This window comes from Varanus komodoensis, unplaced genomic scaffold (assembly GCF_004798865.1).
Source record: "Varanus komodoensis strain SLA01 unplaced genomic scaffold, ASM479886v1 scaffold17, whole genome shotgun sequence".
Classification (NCBI taxonomy): Eukaryota; Metazoa; Chordata; class Lepidosauria; order Squamata; family Varanidae; genus Varanus; species Varanus komodoensis.
In genome coordinates, this window is record NW_025335505.1 from 12357972 (window position 1) to 12375481 (window position 17510).

Sequence of the window (17510 nt, forward strand, 5' to 3'; positions counted from 1 at the left end):
ACTTAACCTTTATTATAGAGGATCAATAAATGTTGACTTCTGAAGGCATGCATGTCTAATGAGAAAGAAGCTTATAATGAGTGTGTTCTGTCAGTTAGAATGGTTGACATGTTCTTGTAAATATACGCTTTTCACATGGCTGTATAGACAATGAAACGGCACAGCATAGTCTGTATAGGAGCTGCATTTGTAGATTGTATCTTGGAGATCACCTGTTCGAAGTCATTCCTACACTAGGAATAGAATAATCTTTAAATTTTTGTCTTTCACTAATTCTACATTTCCACAATTCTGTAATGACTTCTAATGCTTATCATCCTTTGCTTTCTAAGGGCAACTTCCTATGCATATTTGAACAGAAAAAAGTCTCCGAACTCCCATCATTCCCCAACTAGCCTCACTGGCTGGAAAGTGCTGGGAATTGTGAAACTTTTTTCTGAATAGACTTGTGCTCCAAGCTAGGCTAAAATCCAGCACAGGGAAAGATAACTCAGTTTGGAAACATTATGTTTATCCAGAACTGAGTAGTTCTTGATAAACATAATGTTTCCAAACTAAGCTATCTTTAATGATAAGTGTCCTTTTAAGATGACCTGTGATTACAACCCACAGTTTTGCTGTCATTTAAGCTAGAGGGGACATGTGTTACTGTCTTGCTCAATTGATGGGATTGGATGGATGACTGAGTGATGAGACTGCAGGCTGGGTCTTTAGCTTGTCATCTTGTCTGTAATTCAGAATGACAGCATGCATGCATGGCCAGTATATTTCTTTCACTGTCCTTATGCTTTGAGACAGAGTTCTCCATGTGCCTTGATGCTCTACATATACTTATAGAGACTAGTAGAAATTACATGTATGAAAGCATTCACTCATTAAGACACTGGCAAGATTTTAGGATGCCCCATTTCTCAGTGGATGATTTCTTCTGCTTTCATTTAAAAGCTGGTGTTGATTATGTACAAATAATTGAGCTACATCAGTACACTGTCCCTTTGGAATGTACCTGCTGAATCCCAGTATTTTATGTATGCCTTTCTCTATTTCCCTCACTTAAATAGTCTCTGCCCACCTCCTTTTTTAGATCTGCAATGATCAACCCCCTCACAATTCTCAGAAATTGTGGGGATATCAATGGGAATTGATTAAACATGGTCTAGCCAGTTCAAAGCGCCTTCATATACTTGCTCTGAAAGTTGAGCTCTTCTGGTAACAGCTCGCATGCACACGAGTGTGTGTGTGTATGTGTGTGTGAAATTATTTTTTGTGTCTCTCATTTTGATGTGTGAAATGCTGTTGGAAAAATGGGGAAATCACCTGATTCTCGTATAGAACAAAACATCTGAATAAATCTTAGGTGTTAATTAGAATATTAACAATTCAAAAATACTTTCTCTCTCTCTGCAGATTAGCTTTTCTTTTCAGTACAGCTTTTTTAGTTCAAGCAAATTCTATGTAATTTTTAAGTATTTAATTTTTATAATGTGGAATATCACCTCCCTGTAGCTCTAGTTTGTATGTAATGGTACATTCAAAATGCATTGGAATTCATGCAAAAGAAAATTCAATAATAAATTATTCTATTATATATAGGTATACTGCTTATAAAAATAATAGCATTTGTTTGAGATTAAAAGCTCACATACCAACCCTTTTCTAGATTCACTTAAGCCATTTAATAGCAGCTTTCCTTTAGCACTGTGGTTAAAAGGAACTCTGAAAATATTCCCTAGACAAATAATTTTGTTCCAATGCATTTAAATATTTATTTATGCTTATCTTACCTGCTGGTTGTGTCTCTTCCTGATTACCTTCTTTCTTTCTATTTGTTGGTTTTACTTTCCCTTTTGTTGTTGGTATTAGAGATTATATATCTGCTAAGTTTACTATGTGGATATGTTAAATTTCCACATGAATGTACCCAGAAGTCTGGATTTTTAGTGGCTTTTTGCTATGTGTCACTTTGTTTTTAAAGTTGTGATTCTTGGGGCTAAATTAGATGTGACGTGGGAGATGCAATATTAGGGCAATTTATATCAGTCCCCAAAATGCCATTTTTCCCAGTCTTCAAAGGACTAACCTCAAGAATTCCTAATCTTATTTGCTCCGTATCATGTTGACTTTACCCTGTAGGAAACCAATTTTTAACAGGCAATGGCTTCTGTGTATACAATTTCATTCTTCTTCATGGCAATGTACATATGCATGTGTGGTATTTCTGCCCTGCAGAGAAAGAGACATAGCATGGAAACCCCGAGGCAGGCCTTCACTTTGCAGGGAAGCAACTAGATGCATGGTGCACTGGCTCTTTTTAGGCCATTTGCTCCTGACGGTAGATGATTGGAGCCAGGCTTTTCATCTGTTGCATGATCAGGGTGGGAACATCACACTAGATGGATGCTCACATTGAAGGGGGATGGAGTTGCTGGCAATTGAAACTGCTATTCATAAGTTATAGTCTATTTTCGATCCCATGTCCTGTGTCTTCTTTCAGGATGTGGGGACAAATAGTTTTGATGTGATTTCTCCTTTTAAAAAGCAAGCAAGCAGTGATAACTTCCTTAATTTATATTGTCTAGGAAAGGCATTGCTTTGAAGCTTGGGTTGTGTTGGTTCCTCACTACTTTCTAGTTAAAAAGCACTGGTGAGGAACTGTTTCCTTTGAGGTCCACAGCCTCTTGGGGCAATCTATGAGCGGCATGTAGGTGGATGGTTAGGGTTAGGGTGGGGCCAGTGGGGAAAGTGTTCCTCTCTCTTTCTCTCCACCCACCCACAAACTCCTTTTGGCTCTCTCTCCTTCTCTTCCACTTGTTCCTCAGTACTCGGCAGGAGGGGTTGGAATGGAGTTTGGAAGTATTTTCATGTGAATTACTTCCAGTGAAATGTACTGAAAAATAACATCAGCTATCACAGGAGTATAAATGATAGCCAGACATGGAAACAGTCTTTACATCTTAATGATTGTTCTGTTCAGGAGCTGGTGGGGTTTAAATTAGTCATCCCCAAACTAGTGTCCTCCAGATGTGTTGGATGACAACTCCCATAATCCACAGCCAGAATGACAGCATTTGTCACGCAATGTATCTAAAGAATAGGAAGAAATCACCTTTAGTTAACATTTGGATATGTTCCCCAATATGATCCCCAAGGAGAACCTTGTAAGCTGCCTTGGGCTCCTTTGAAGAGGAAGAAAGGTTATAAATATAATATAATCATAATAATTGATGGATTTATTTTGTGCTAGTGTGTTACCCTGTTTTGAGTAAGAAACTTATAGTGTAGAATGAATGTTGGAATGGGTCAATGGAGCTGGCTTTCCTTTTTTTTCTTATTAAATTAGTCCCATAAAGTGAAAATTTGCCAACTCTCATGGAAATTAAGTGAAATGTTTACAAATCACTCTGCTTCTTACTATAATGAAGCCAGCCAGAAGGAGGAAAGGCTACACAGCATCAGATAAAGTGCCATTTTAATGGAGCAATGACAATGGAGCAAAAGAATTTTTCTTTTATACTAGTTTTCTGCTTGTTAGCTATTTCAGCAGAAGAATTTTTTGCTGGGATTCTGAACAATACATAGCTAAACTATCAAGCAATGCCACCCCATAGTTTGATCAAGAACTGTAGTATCCTTTCTTAGCAGAAATTAGTCTAGTAGGGATGACGATAATCCCTCACACAAGTATTTCGAATGTTGCCTGCCATGTATACCAAAGCTTGTTTTTCTAGAGAACAGCTCTAGAGGGAGTTGTCTGACTAAGTGGCCCTGCTAATCAACCTTATTCCTATAAATGGCCCTAAAGTGGCAAAATCATGCAATGTTGGCTGTATTATGACTAGCAGCTGTATTATGGCATCCTTAGTTTGGCCTCTCGGGCTGAAAGCCAGAGAATAGTTCAGTGGTAGAACTGAAGGAGGCATTGCATGCAGGTAGCCACAGTCAACAGAATATTCAATAATAATTACCCTGTAATATAATCACAAATTTTGTGCAGATACATGTTTTTACTATTTAGCTGAGCAATTCTTTTGCATTACCACAAAAAGTACCAATCTATATATCATGAGTGAACTGTTAAATATATAACAGTGAATTAAAAATGAAACTTCAAAATAAATAACCCAGAATCCTGCCCCACTGCATATTATTTTGGACTGTTGTGCAATCGAAATATTGCAGGAAATTCTGTTATTAATTATGTTATTTATCTATTAGATTTTTAGCGTGCCGCATTAGCCACAAGACTTCCTGGGTGGGTTACAAATAAAAATATACAGTCAGTTTAATCATATTGTAAAACACTAAAATCACAGTATTAAAATCTAATCACAATGCAATTAAAAGGCACACCACATTCTACAATCAGTTCATATCCATCTAAAAGTTAAAATACCAGGAAAATAAAAAGGTCTTTGCCGAGCACTGAAAAGAATACAAAGAGGGCACTAGGCAAATCTCTCTGGGATGCTGATTCCAAAGTCAGGGTGCCACTCCCAAAAAGACCCTTCTTCTTGTAGCCGCCCCCCTTATTTCCTTCGGAGGGGAATCCTTCAGAAGGGCCTCTAATGATGACCTGGGAGGCCAGGTAGGTTCAGAATTGTAAGAAAACACTTATGTAATATCAGCATCAGAGTTCAGACAGGCTCTTTAATAAGGAAGAATCAGCAATTTGTAACTGATAACAAATTGAGGGCTATATTTGCAATAATTTATTTAATTTGAGTTGTTTTTTGCTTTTATATTGGAAAAAAAATGTGCTATTTGTGGAACTGTTTTTACCAAGCAGTGCAATGATTTTTACTGTTTAGACACAGCAAGAGAATGTTTCTTATGACAGAACCTTGAATAATAGTATGAAAAATTATTTCTGTATTACTTATTAGACAGCTTTTTAACTGTATAACTACTTATCTGATTCTTCATGAACATAAAGCTTTCATCTGGGCTACTCTCTGCGCCTTGTTTTTCTTTTGTTTGTATGTTTTGTTTCCCTCTTTGCTTGTTTTCTTCCAAATGCTTTTAAAAATAAGCATAGTCATCCTTCAGGTAAAATAACTTGGAGAGAAAGGATCCATATTTACTATTTCATAAGGCATGGAGGCATTTTTATTTTTAGCTGAAGGATGAAAATTGATGCTTATCGTATCTCTTACTGGCCATAGAAGAGACTTATTTCATTAGATTTTTCTCAAAACCAGAAGCAAAATGGAATTTCTATATGTGACATCTTCAGCTCCTTGCTTTGCATAGGGCTGTTCTAGGACTGGATTAATAATTCTTGGAACTAGGGAAGTGCAAGGACTCCATGAGGACAGGCAGATCAAACCTCCAGCAGATTGTCATGGGCAGATCTCCTGCCTCCCCTTATTTTCCCTTTCTTTGATGAGATACAGTCCTTTTATAACCTCTTCACAGTTTACCAAAGGAGCATAAATCAAAGAAACTTTCTCTCTGAGATGTGGAACAAGCGTCTGCCCATGCAAAGAGTTGAATTCAAACTGAAACAGCTCTTCCTTCCCTCCCTTTTTGAAAGAACCTGATTCCACCCTCAGGGTGGCTCCTGCTGTTTTAGGGCTAGATAATATGAAGGTTGGACTCTTCTTAACTGGCTAACTTATTCTGTCTGTTTGTTGAACCAACATGGAGTCTTCTGCTTTTAAGCCACACTGATTTGGATATATTATTTTAATAGCAAACAAATCTGTGCAAATTATGGCTGCAAAGTGCATAAAATATGCAAATTGTGACTTTTATGCAATTTTCCTTGCCTTAAAAAACAACAACAACAACAAATAACTTGTCTTAAAGGCAGCAAGCACAAAAATCATCCTGACTTAGCCTGCTTTCAGTTCTTGGAATAGTAAGGTGCTCTAAGGTCTAGCCAGGGTGTTTGAATCAAGTTCCGCTTAGAATGTTTGCACCAAACTCATAATGTCTGCTGAAAGCAATTGTTTTAGATCTTCCTAACTACTGTATCATTTATATAAACATATAAAAGAATCTACCCTAAAACTACACGTCTAGAATCACTAATAAGCTGGATTTAATATTTATTAAACCATTAAAGGTGTGATAGAGTTCCAGCTTCCTAGATGCCAGTAGAATAAATATTAGCATTCAAGGAATGCAGGTCTAGAGGAAATGCGTTGATCCAGGTCTTGGCATTATCAGTTTTCCTTGGGACAGGGAGGGGAGGTAGACAACACATGTGTCTGTCCGTCCATCTGTCTGTCTGTGTGAGTAGTTGGTGTCTTAGTTAGGCTGCACTGAAGCCACTTCTGAAACAATCCATGAGAAAAGGCATTTTCATGTTTTGAAGTTAAAATTGTTTTGGAATAGAAAGAAGACAACTTTTCACCTTACCACATGATAAAGTGTCATTTCTGAAGTATAGTCTTCCCCAACTGTGTACCCTCCAAATAGATTGCACTAACACTTCCACACACACACCCCCCCCGCCGCCAGTGAGAAGTCTATAACACTTTCAGTGTTCAACATGTTTCACAAATCATATTTAATTATGGAACAAATCACAACACATGAAATCACATAGGTTTTTTACTTGGCCAAGGCTGCCAGTGTCCCTCAGACCCGCCTTAGTGGGCTTTCAGATTGGAATGTTCACATTGCTGATACAGAGCTTCAGCTGTTGGGTGGTATAGAAACTAATTAATTAATGCTAGCTTTGATGCTTACAGTTATTATTTGCAATGGCTGCTGGTCAAAATGGAAATCCACAGCTGTGTCATCAAAAAGTCAACTCCATCCAGGGCCAACCATTTTTGTTCACTTTAAGCACCAAAATGGGCAATGTCCTGTAAACCAAATTAAGGAAATCATCATCGTGGTTCCTGAAACAATGCTTTTTAGCATTGTTTGTGCCTGGCTTGTACCAATGACTGGGACGGCACAACATAAGATACCATTAAGGATAACAAGCCACCTTGTTATGTTGGGTGAGCCTGTGACTGTGTGAGAGCAACTAGCCATATTAGCAACCCATGATTTCTTTTTGCAGTTGTTGGACTCATGATGGATTGTCGTATTGTCTGAACCTGGGCATCATTTCATGGACCCAGGGAAATGGCTAACAAGCCACTCAGGAAGGGCAGCTAAATCCCCCTGCTGTTGTTGCTGAGTTCCCCTGGCTACTGCCAGCAACAGCCACCCCACTAATGCCCAAGCAGCGTGATGGAACAACTGTCGTTGACTTAGTGACCCCCCTTGCCCTTTGCTTGCCATGGCTCCCCCTTTTTTCTTTTTTTGGGAGAAGATTGTTTTCTGCAATCTCTGAACTGACAGCTGGAAAGAGGTACTCCCAAGCGTCTAAGCAGCAATTGTCCAGGTCATGTACCAGTGAAGGAGGAGAAACTTAGGGTGGTTCTGGATGGAGAGCTCCTACAGCTGCCAATAATAAGACATTGTGTAGCTATTTTCTTTCTGCGATAAGAAAAAAGGTAGAAGAAGCAGGGGGGAAACATGGAAGTGTGATGTGTAGACAATGACATTATTTAGACTTCTCCATGGCATTCCACGAGTGAGGCAGGAAGTTAGGATGAGAGCTGGAAGCATCTTTAAGCTGAAGACTGGGGTTGTGGTTCATGGCTTGGATTCATTATTGTGCTGAATTAAAGATACTGGATTTCCCTTCTCATGGCAGCCCCTCCAACCCTCTCAAAATGCTACACAGAGAATCAGAAGGCATTGTAAAATCGTGGAAAGTGTTGTGTTGAATGCTTGAAGGGAGGATCTCAAAGAGCAGATGGAGGGCCCTTCAAGGAGTGCAGTCCTTCTTGACTCAAAAGGTCCCTTCTGCTCACAGGGCAGATCCTAAATCTCGTCCCATGTATATTGCTGCATACAATAAAGATCCCGTGAAAATAAAATATTTAAACAGAATGTGCGGTGTTAATGTATCAGGATTTAGTGCATGTGGATGATTTTCTTTCCTGCTTGGTTGCTTTTGCAACTAGACAATATTCTCCTTGTTTTTGTTTTTAACTGCTATTTCCATTTGCAAATAAATGGTCCATTAGAAAATACTGTTTCCGTGGATTCAGTGGAGGTTGATGACATTTTATGAAACCTCAGGCTAGTATTCTGTGGACACAGTTTCATATTTTGTTGCTGTTTCTGCTTGGAAAAACCCAAGTGCCCCCAAATTTAAACTGGTCTCCTATATTGTAACATGTTGTATTAACAGCAGATTCGTTTATTTCCTAATTAACTGAAAAGTGTTCTTTTTATTTAAACCATCTGGTTGAAGAGCATGTTGTTTAACTGCTTGCTTTTGCAGATTGGAGCTACACAAGGAAAAAAGATGTCTCAGTTCTCATTTTAGCTTGTGTCTGGGTTAATGTTGTAGGTGCATTAACTCACTTGCTTAACACTGAAATGTTCATTTATCATTGACTGTAAAGCATTGTGTGCAAAAATATTTTTTGGTATTAACAAAATGGTTTTAAGCATTGTCACTTTGCTTCATGCCATTCAATCAATTGCAATTCAGAGGTGCCAGTCTTTCTTCACATCAACAAAATAATCCAGAGCCAAACTCTTTAAATGACCCTTCTCTGTTGGGCTTGCCAAGGATTTTAAAATAGACCAGTGATAGTCTCTTGGCACATCTTCATTAGAGATGTAATGTTTGTGTGGGTTCTTTGCTATGACATGGGAGGTTGGCTGTTTTTTACTGATCCCTTTACTGAGTACTTTCTGTCCTACCTTTCTGTTTCTGACTGCACCTGTAACCTTACTTTGGCTTTGCTCTTGTAGAACACTCACAAATGGAATTCTAGCCAGCGTCTGACTTCTTTGCACTCTGCGCTGAGATCCCTGTTAACTATCAGGGAACTTTAGGATCCCCTGAAATATGATTATCGCACTAAAATAATTGTACTTTTCAGCTTACATGCTGTTCTTCTTTCTCGTCTTGGATGGGCTGGAACACATTCACCTGGACTTCTAGCTTGTAATATTGTCATTTAAAGATTCTGCTACTCCTGCCATTCAGGAATATATGACAAAGGAGATAGGATGCACCCTACCTCATTTTTCAGGCCATGATCAGGTCATACATTTTCCCAACTAAAACAATACCACAGCAGGCCAAATGCTTTCCCATAAGCTGAGATATGCCACCATTAAATTTGAGACTCTGTCTCAGAAAACAGCCTCTGAATTGTGAGTCTGTCATGGTAGATATTCTGTACATCTACAGGCTACTGTAAGAGTAGAGCCAAATGCCAAGCATTTACATAGAGAAGGTCCCCACTTCAGTCTCTGCCACTTGCCAACATGACTGGAGTAGACCTCTGTCTGACAACCCTGGAGAGCTGCTGCCAGTCTGTAAAATCAAGTACAGAGCTGTGGCATAAGGCAGCATCATATCAGTTATTTAAATGAATATAGAGAGTACTTTTTCTCAGATGATGGAATCACCAAAGGCGTTGGGACAGATCATACATTTGGGACAGAGCCATTGTTTATGGGCAGTCTGGTTCCCAAACGCACCTTTTCTTTCCATAATTGAAGGGCATATAAGTGTTCCAAATACATACATACGTACATACATACATATATATTCTAAATGCAACAGCAGCAGAAACTTATTTCATGTTTCTGCCCTATTCACATAGGATGGGCTGTCCTTGAGGGATGCTCCAAGCTCTCAAAGACTCTCCTGTTCATTGCAGAACTATATATTCAAAAGATAAGTCTTGGAACAGACAAGATGAACTATCCTTGAATTCTATGGGTTCCTTTTTGTTTCAACCTTCACTCTAGTCTAGTGCTCTATCAGCAAAGAAGTCAATGCCAACCATTGCCAGCTTTAGCTAAGGTTTGCTACGTGCCTTCAAATTATGGTTTCAGACATTAATTTATTAAGATCAGGATTAAATTAAGATAAATTATTAAAATGTGTCTGCACTGGGACTGAGTTGTAAGTAATATTGTGCATATTAAAGACTTGATATTGATGTGTATTTAGCATTTGAAATATTTATTAAACTGTTTGCACTTGTGCTGCTCACAGTGTTCCAGTCCAGACCTTGTATAAAGTCCATGGAGGAGCACTGAACTTGAACTGCTTTACATGTTAACTAGTTACCACTTCTGATGACCTGAAGACAGGCTGAGAGGCAAAGCAGTTGGGTAGCTCAGGCTGGAACCAGGCTGGGCATTTCAGTAAGGAATCAAGTAGAGAAACCATCTAAGAGCACCTCACCCTGAACCCTGGGTAGCTCAGGCTGGAACCTGGGTGATGGGTCGCAGCCTCTGGATTTCTTTACAAAGCTGCTCTTGTTGTTGTTAGTCACAAAATCATGTCCAACCCATCGCAACCCCATGGACAACATTCCTCCAGGCCTTCCTGTCCTCCACTATCCCCCAGAGTCCACTCAAGCTCACACCAACTGCTTCAGTGACTCCATCCAGCCACCTCATCCTCTGCCATCCCCTTCTTCTTTTGCCATCTATTGTTCCCAGCATTAGGCTCTTCTCCAGGGACTTCTTCCTTCTCATAAGGTGGCTAAAGTATTTGAGTTTCATCTTCAGTATCTGGCCTTCTAAAGAGCAGTCAGGGTTGATCTCCTCTAGGACTGACTGGTTTGATCATCTTGTGGTCCAATGGACTCCTAGGAGTCTCCTCCAGCACCACAATTCAAAGGCCTCAATTCTTCAGCGCTCAGCCTTCCTTATGGTCCAATTTGCACAGCCATACATTGCAACTAGAAAAACCATAGCCTTGACTATATGCACTTTTGTTGGCAGGGTGATGTCTCTGTTTTTTAGTAAGCTGTCTAGATTTGCCATAGCTTTCCTCCCCAGGAGCAAGCGTCTTTTAATTTCTTGGCTGCAGTCCCCGTCTGCGGTGATCTTGGAACCCAGGAAAATAAAATCCGTCACTAAAGCTGCTCAGAAGTGGTCTGTGCCCTGTTTCCCTCTTAGTTTGAATAAGGTATTATTAAAGAATAACTTATAACTAAAGAGGTGGTTGCTATAAGGCTAAACATATTTTATTGGCCCCTTGTTTTGCTGAATCTCCTCTGCTAAAAGCTGCCACCATGGGGCATGGAATATGTTGCCTGGCTCGTTGCCCCTGTTCTTTATTACTGAACAGTAAAGCTTTATCCCAGGAGCCACTGCAAATGGGAATCTCTTTTAAGGCTTCCACAGTAAGATGGATGTGAACTCTCTCTTCATGAGGAAGCATATTCACGCTCAGTTGTTGTTGGTGGTGTTGTTGATTACTTTTCTATGCCACCCAGAGCCAAGGTCCCAGTTAATATCTCAGACATCTGGTATTGGTTGCTTTTGATTATTGTCTTGTAGCTCCTGTTGGAAGTGCTGTGCCTACCCCTTTCTTCTCTTTCCTTTTTTATTTCCTATTTTATGCATATGTGTGCGGGTGTATGTGCCTGTAGGATTTTTCTTACGGAATAATTTCCGTGGAGCACTCTGTCCTGTGTGATGTTTACTGTAAATCTTCATTGCAGCCTGTGGATTTCTGTGCAAACTTGCCTGGGGGTGGTCTTGTCCTATTTTCCTCTTAGATGGGTTTGGCATTTGCAAGGCTTGGGAGATCATGCTTCTGAATTTTCCAGTCTGAAGCGCTGAAGCCAAAACAGCAGGGAGGACAGCAAACCTGCTTGTTGTTTGGCTTCAGGCAGCTGGTTCTGCTTTTCCTTTGACCTGGAGCAATGGCATAATTCCTGGGGTTTGATCTGGAAAGCAGTCGGGGCATAGAGAAGGAATGCTTTTTCAGCAGAGTTAGTGTAATCATGGTTGCTTTGAAAGTCTGGCTTGAAAATCTTAAATTAATGGTATTCATACTCACCCTTCTTTTTAGTTCAAACTCTTGTCTGGTTAACATGTTAAACATGTGTGAGTACTTCATTAGCACATGGATTCAATTCATTTGTCTGTGTACAAATGCTATTACTTGTTAGTCTTTCTAGCATGGTTTATTTTCTTCTAACTATTCACACGTTTTTATTCAGATGTTGGCAATTGTATTGCCTTACTAATTGTCAAATATGTTTAACAATCTCTTCTTATATTGTGGAAGACAAAAATAATATTATAAAAGAGTACTTGGAAGACATCTTCAGTGTAGTTTTCAGTTTCTTCCTACTTTTGCAATATGATTTGCTTGCAAGTCTATTCGAACTAATAGCACACTTGTTCAGAAGTAAGTATTGCCCCACTGTTTGTGTTTTTGCTAAGCACTTTATCCACATTTAACTATTTCTTAGCTGCCTTATGTTAGCACTTTTTAAACCTGAGAACTTGAATTTGGAGAAGAAGCTACTTTTGGAACAAATATAGTGAGGATGTTTCCAAACTGAACTCATTGCTCTATAAATATTCCATCTGTATTTTTTAAACTTAATTTCTAGTATATACATTACGTTTCTGCTGATTAGGTTATTTTCAAATAATGCTGCTGTGCAGCTACTTTGAGAAATGGTGGAAAGCAAGAGTCTGTCTCAAACTACAGAATGAGAACTTGTCAAATGAAGAAGCGTATTCTTTTTGATTTGGTTCTGGCATTATAACAGTATCAACTGGCAAAGTACAGAATTGTGCACAAATGCTTGTCCCAGATCTTCCTTTCAAAGGTATTTTTCCAAAAGACCATTCCATATACTTACTTTATAAATTAATTGATTTCTTCCTATTTTAAATCATAATAAAATTGGAAGAGTGCAACATTATGAAAATATTCAAGTTCTGCAAAATAGGGCCTAGTTGCTCTGGCATCATAAAATTCCACCTTATCTACTTGACAACCTGAGCTACATACTCAGAGTTCAGTGTTTTCGCTCATAGTTTGTGCTTTCTTATATGTAACTTGAAGTACTTTTCTAAGTGAGGCTTTTATTGTGTGGCCACCTTTCCTATCTGAATGCTTTTACAAATGAGGCTGTTGAACCTTTTGCTTCCACTTATGCATACCTTGCAGAATTAACACTGGGTATCTTCAAAAAGGTTTTGCCTGCCTTTTCTGCCTTTGCCTGCTATATAACCTCTAGGTGGTTTTGTGGTGGAGTGGAACAGCACAGCTGCACCGATCTGACGGAGAGCTGTGCTTTGTTTTGCAAGACCAAAACATACCCAATTTTCCGAATCCCCAAACACCTTGCAAAGGTGTTGGGAAAACACAAGAGCAAAAGATATGTAAATATCTTTTTTAAACCCAACCAAACCCAGCAAATGAGTTGCCAGGACTTGCAGGACTTGCACCCCCCCCCCCCATGTAACCCTATTCACTTCATTCCAAGCAGCCGCCTTCTTAGGGTTTTTAAGCTAAAATGGTCAGGGAGCTGCAATAACTCTGATAGTAAGTGCTCTGAACATGGGAAGTGTTGAAAGGACACTGAGGACTGCCAGTTCAGCACTTAAAAGCCAGAAGAGCACCTTGGCAAGGGAGGATGTAATTCTGCACCCTGCCATTTGGTGCAGTTACTGCTTTGACTCATTGCCCTCCCCATTTTCAGCAGTTCTGAATTGTGCTAATGGGTACCTCCTTTCCTTTACTATTTTTTCTCCCCCAGTTGTTTGCAACTGTGTGTGACCTCATCTTGTCAATTTCCTTGCATGTTGCCTATCCTACTTTGTTTTTCTTTTGACAGTGGAAACTTGCAAGGAAATAGACCAGGAAAGACTACATATAATGGTTTTCATACATAGCCATGTAACACTTGTGAAAGAGTGAAGACTGACAAAACACACTTGTGAATGACTGACAAAATGTTTAAAAATAGTTACCATTCCAGCTTTGCATGTTTGAGCCTCTGAAACTAAAATTTTAAAAGCCAATGAACAAAACGCGGTAACAATTAGAGTAAGTAGGGAAGGAGGCAAGATGAGGCCTGCTTCAGGGACCCATGGAATCAGTACCAGAGCAGGCTGGAAGAAAGAGGGAGGTGGAAGGGGAGAAAACCCACAGCAGCGCTCGTCATCTGTCAGGTGTATGGTGGGTTGTTCAGGGAATAAGCCACACTGCCAAGTTCAGTATTACGTATGTGTGAACTTTATCATTTTGGTAGAAGGATGGAAATAGCACCCTAAACTCTGTGCAGGTTTGTAATTGCTGGGTTTTATATTTAAGACACACTTTGAAGCTGACGAAAGCTTCATAAGCTGTAGGTAAAAAACGGCGTATTGTTACATCACCCGGACAGATTGGGTTTCTGCATTTGGATGATATATCTCTAAAGTTCCCAGCAGATGGGTATTGCAGGAGGTTAGGAAAGATTGAACAGTTTGACAAACACAGCCTCGGAGAACCTCGTCTGGAATTTTAGAGAGGGTTTTCCAGCTAGACTTAGTCATTTCCCCCCCAAATGTCTTGAGGGTGACATATGGTAGGAACACGCTCTGAGGGACAAGCCTCCCGGATGGCAAACAGCACCATGCAAAACAGACAGATGGTGGCTTATTCAACCTTGGAAAGTCGTTTAATCCTACATACTGGCAAGGCCTGAGTGGGGGGGGAGAGAGAGAGAGAGAGAGAGACTCAACTCTAATAGAATTTGAAGCAAAGATGTGATGATGTGACTCGTGGATTGTCTAGTACTGTGTCTGCAGGAGTGTTGAACTGATACAGTTGAATTGAAAAATTTGTAAAGTATTTTAAATCTGCTTGTATTGAAGAATATGGTAGAATAAAGGCATCAGAGAAAAATTTCACCTGCTCTTTCAACTAAAAAGAGCATATTTGAAAAATCACTATATTTCTTACCAGGTACAATAATTTGAGTTGTTGAATTGTCTGAAGCTGTGCCTTTCTTTTTTCAGAATGTAACTATACTTTCAAAGAGTTCAGATTATCATCTCTTATTATACATAATGGGGAAATAATAGCATAACATAAGCCAACAAAAGTTTGCAGTAGGCCCTAATCCAGCCAAAAGTTAGACAATACATAAACATGGTTTTTAAGAATAGCAGTTGGCTTGTATATTTTTAACTGAAATTGATTTATTTAGACATTTGTTTGAAAACTTCTTAAAGCCCACTTTTATAGAAGAGAGTCCTCCTGTACAGAAAAACTGGATTTTCTTTGGTGTATCTCATAAGAAGCTTACTTCTGAATTTTCTTGGAAGTGCATACTGATGACTGTTTTACTGAAGTTGCTGTACAGCGTAATCAAGATTTTGTTTATGTAATTTCCTTGGAAATATTGTATGCTGAACATTTCTCCTCTGTGTGTGTGTTTTTTTTCCAGAATACTTTCCATTTCAAATTCAGCACCTGGGCAGTGACTCCCCATTGAACTATTTTCAAAGATACACTATGGCTCTCCCTGTGTTCGTCTTAGTGAGTAGAATTTTCTTGGAGTAGCCCTCAGTACAAATTAGTTCCCATTGAAACAGTATCACTGCACTTTTGTTTTTAAGCAGGCCTCTGTTGTTGCTCCCTCACTTCTATTCTCCAGGGTGTCGTTTCTGTCAGAATGCTTCTAGATCAGAAATTCCAAATGCTTTGCTGAGATTTTAAAATACAAAGATTACAGTGAAATATGTGTCATACCATTTCTTACATTTAAAACTGTAATTTCAAAGTAAGTTTCTGGCTATATGAACCTTGATTAAATCAGCAAAGAAGCAAAGATTTTTAAAAGCTCTTACAGTGAATTTTATTTAATGTTCTGGTTTAAAGCAAACATTCCAAGGTTAAAATATTTCGGCCAATTTCATAGTAGAAATGGGCAACCACACAATCCAAGAAAATTATTTAAAAATCATCAGTGGATGGCATCTAACATCTTTATTACTGAATAAAATTTATAACACTGTAAGCCCCATATGTTGGTGTAAATCTACAGATATTGGATCTCTTTAACAGCCATGGTGAAAATGTGACATAATACAGACATGTTGGCAAATTGTCTTCGTAGAATGTAGAAAGAGTATAGCATTCCAGTTGCAGCTTGACTCCAAATTGGCCCTGCTTTCCCTGTTTATTGGGGAAAATAAAGATAACCCATATAAATAAGCATTACTTTTCATGATTCTTGCTGCTTCAAAAGTTATTTGGGGAAACTGGAAGAATGACAGATTTCTAACCTTTGGTGTAGCTGCCAGGGGACAGTCATCCTATTGATGTGCTCACTAGCCATATTAAATAATTTAGGAGAAAACAGGGCACAGACAGCTTTTGTTCTTTTCCCCAAACTATGTAAGAAATGAAGCCAAAGAACAACACCCACCAAATACACATGGTACTCTCTGGAAAGACTCTTAGATGAATGAATGTGACATACTTGTAATTGTCAATGAAACATTGTCTCTGATTTGTTGTAAATTATTCCTAATGTTTGGTGATTTGTGTGTGCATGTTCTTAAAATGTTGTATCTGTATCTATACCATCTGTATTTATAGCACACAATCACAAAAAAGACATTTAAAACAACAAATATTATTAAAGTTATCAGTGAGGGGTTTTGATAGTTCACAGAATTACAAGTGTGTAATGTTAGCATGAGGTAGTCATTCGTATATGTGTTCGGAAGCAACTGATGGGTCATTTGCCTGGCCAGACTTGAAAGGCAAATTTGGTAAATAAAGTCACGATATCTGTTATGGAGGTTTTATACTACATTGCAGCAGAATATATAACCCTGTATGCCTAAATAAGTAAGAAACAGACTTGTTACAATGTGATTACAGTTTGCTGGTCCAGTTATGTCTGTGACCTGATCTGTCTTGTAGCCTTGTGTCTTACCATTGGTGTAAAACTACAAGCATACACCTTTCACTGAGATCCTGTATGTATTGTGTAAATTCAGAGAGTTACATTTACATTTCAGGAACTAACAAAATAGTCAGAGTTTTGAAATGCTACTTATCAAATGTCAGATTGAGCAATTAAAAAAAATCCATGTATTTTAATAAAGCGAGAGACAAGGCTAAAAATGAAGTACAAGGAAAACAAAGATCCATCTCTTTCTTAGGTAGCTATCACAGGATGGATGTTCTAGCCAAAGAATGTTTTGAAAAATGGCAGGCATTTCTATGATCCTGGAGAGAAATTCAGACTGCTTAACATTAACAATATTTGAGCCAGCATCTTCCTAATGAATGCTTGCAAAACAAGAAAGCAAGATATAGTTGGGTGTGTATTGCATGTGTGTGTGACAGTGTGACTGGCTGCTTTGTCATTTAAACTGAACAAAGGATTAGGCTTTCTTAGGCTTTCAGAACTACTAAATCCAGAGCAAGTGTAATGTATTTCAAGAATTCGTAAAGATATGCCTTCCACTATTTATGTGTGGCACTGACATTAACAAATGAACCATCGGTGGTAAAAGGCATTTATGCAGCCCAATTCCGTACTTGCTTACTTGCAGATAAATTCCATCCGAGCTATTCATAGAGTTACGATCTTTTTATCACTTACAACAATACTTTAAAATTTGTGCAACTGGTGAGAATTGGAAGAATTGGAATTGGAATTGGAAGAACACCTCTGATTACCCGCTGCAGAATTACTTCTGTG

At 38.8% G+C, this 17510-nt stretch overlaps 1 protein-coding gene across 2 annotated transcripts in view; it reads left to right on the forward strand.

Annotated features, from left to right (window-relative positions):
* The window catches only part of LDLRAD4 (low density lipoprotein receptor class A domain containing 4), a 324657-nt gene that overhangs the window by 44468 nt on the left and 262679 nt on the right, over nucleotides 1–17510 (forward strand). Inside the window, exon 2 of one of the 2 annotated variants that reach the window (XM_044426637.1) lies at nucleotides 15237–15328. The exons of the other annotated variant lie outside the window; for it this stretch is intronic. The gene's annotated coding sequence lies outside the window, so the exon portion shown is untranslated. The remainder of the gene's footprint in view (nucleotides 1–15236; nucleotides 15329–17510) is intronic. 2 annotated transcript variants of the gene reach the window in all.